At 43.7% G+C, this 2,404-nt stretch overlaps 1 protein-coding gene and 1 long non-coding RNA gene across 2 annotated transcripts in view; one reads left to right on the top strand and one right to left on the bottom strand.

The window, feature by feature from the left end:
• LOC106816031 overlaps window positions 1-2,404 on the bottom strand; it is a 77,434-nt gene that overhangs the window by 6,973 nt on the left and 68,057 nt on the right. The gene's annotated exons all lie outside the window — the stretch shown is intronic.
• The window catches only part of LOC106816032, a 10,870-nt gene continuing 8,502 nt past the window's right edge, over window positions 37-2,404 (top strand). The window contains exon 1 of the long non-coding RNA XR_001394824.1: window positions 37-283. This is a non-coding gene — a long non-coding RNA (uncharacterized LOC106816032). The remainder of the gene's footprint in view (window positions 284-2,404) is intronic.

Raw genomic sequence — 2,404 nt, 5'->3', positions numbered from 1 at the left:
TGTGTGTGTGTGTGTGTGTGTGTGTGTGTGTGTGTGTGTGTGTGTGTGTGTGTGTGGGTGTGTGTGTGCGGGTGTGTGTGTAGCACTTGCAAAACATGGACTTTAACCGCCCACCTGTATCGATTGGTTTATGCAGCTTGCGGTACCTGTTGATAAGACGGCATCACGCGCAGCACTGTCATTTACTATAGTGACGTGTGATACGCGTATATACGCTATAGTAACAAGCGTAAAACGGAACAATTCGCACTGCAGAAATTTTGAAAACCCCGCAAAGTTAAAGGTAAGAGTGCTACGTATTATACCGCAATATAATATAAAAATATAATGCCAGGTTCTCTGAGCGACGTGAATTTGTGGATGGTCCGATGAATTAATTAATGTACGACAATTCCCCCATTAACCTCGTATAGTCTCTGAAGACCGTTAAATGAAACCGCTAAAAGGTTTATAAGTAAAGGGTTAAATTTTACGCAGTACATATGTTGTACTGCGAAATTGTGAAGACTTCGCGTTCTCGTAGCGTCGACAGCGTAGAAGGTGGCAGCGTTGTTTCGTCAGCAAATGGTAGAGAGGTTAGCAGCAGCAGCGTAGATAGCAGAGGTAGAGCCGTAGTCTCAGATTCTTGTTTCACTAGTACTTTATTGGTAACTACACATACAAAATATTATATACATACTACAGCCTTAGGCAACCATGCCTAGGCTCTGACTGACTACATAGTGTCTCTCTAAATCTTATATCTTGTCTCTTTTGCTTGTCAAATGCTGCTTATATATATGGGCTCAAAACCGGCTCTAGCATAAACTCGTCTGTCAAAACCAGACCCTTGCTGGAAGCAAGCGATGCCCGTTCGCAGGTGCGTCCTATCCCTAGCACAAGGCGGATACAGGAGGACGCGCCCGTCTATTGTCGTTTGCGCGTTCGTCAACCCTCCTATACATGTAGATGCTCTAGGTGTGACGTGCTTAGCGTCACGTCCCGTTACCACCGCTTGCTGCATACAATACATAGATTAGTTCTTATAATATATCCGACGCCTCAGTGACAGTGATATTTTTTCTCAACGACGTTATAACGAGAAAACGTTGAATGAAACGACGTTAATAGTGGTCTTTATATATATTGAATTATATCAATTGCGCAGATTAATATATTTAATGAAGCGTTTTTGTGTTATAAATACACGTAACATACACATTTCGGTGGCCATTCTACGTGTGGTGAACAGATTGTCTTTAAATGCGGGTTTCACAAGACAAGTTTTTAATGTGAGTTCATTGTTGTATGCACACGGATGAAAACATGAATAATTAAATTAAAGAGGCACGCTATAGGATTAGTTCCATTTTTCTGTTCACGGCGACGCCACGAGTTCACAGCCTGGTATATAAAAACCTGATGGGCACGCAAAACAGGTGCTTGGCTGTGTGTGCGATCCTTGGACGCAACATGCGGCTGGGGAAACCACGATTGGTCTGCTGGTCAGGGTACACAGCTCCCCCCGCCATTTTAGTGCTGCGCGCAAAACCTACAGATTACTAAAGGTGTTGAACAACAGTAGAGGGCGTCCATAGGCGGCAGGCCTGAATAAGCATCGAACAGAAATTAATTAAAAATACTCACACTGTTACTGCGCTTACACAACATACACTTTATTCATGTTAAATAACTACAGATTCGTGCTCTATGCTCCGCTCGAAACCTTTGCCAGCTCTATGATGCGAATTTCTGCAAAGTTGTCTGAACACATTTCAAAGACAAAAATGACCAACCGGTCGCTGTGGCTACGCCACCTGACGGAATGTCACGAAAACACAACAAGACCAATTTTACTTCTAATGCTTTCTAGACGTCCACGAGGCATCTAACTTGCGTGCATAATGCAAATTATTGCACTCTATGCCGAATTTCGGCGAAAAAAAAAAGAGCCAAACAAGGCCTTTTCTAGAGACGAAATAGTGCAAAGGTGAACAATTTGCGGAGGCTTACTGTTATATGCCTCCTAAACTGTCCCGTTTTTATATCCGTGCGAAATGTGCGAAAGCTTGTGTATATTCCTGCGTGCTCGTGTCACTGCATCCCCCCTTCTCCCCCTTCTCTCCCTTGCTCGCCTCTCCTCCAACTCTTCTCCCGGGCTGTCTCAATTTCTCACTTTCTCGCTCTCGCCTCCGTTTCGCGTTCCCACCCTCTCTCTTTCACTATATATTTATATATCTATCTATCTATCTATCTGTCTGCCTGTCTGTCTGTCTGTCTGTCTGTCTGTCTGTCTGTCTATCTATCTATCTATCTATCTATCTATCTATCTATCTATCTATCTATCTATCTATCAGGCGCGTAGCCAGGATTTTATTTTGGGGGGGGGCGGCAATGCATGAGCACGTGAAGTGTGCGAATCAGG

The sequence above is a fragment of the Priapulus caudatus genome, unplaced genomic scaffold (genome assembly GCF_000485595.1).
Source record: "Priapulus caudatus unplaced genomic scaffold, Priapulus_caudatus-5.0.1 Scaffold1266, whole genome shotgun sequence".
Classification (NCBI taxonomy): domain Eukaryota; kingdom Metazoa; phylum Priapulida; class Priapulimorpha; order Priapulimorphida; family Priapulidae; genus Priapulus; species Priapulus caudatus.
This window is presented reverse-complemented; position numbering and strand designations above follow the sequence as displayed.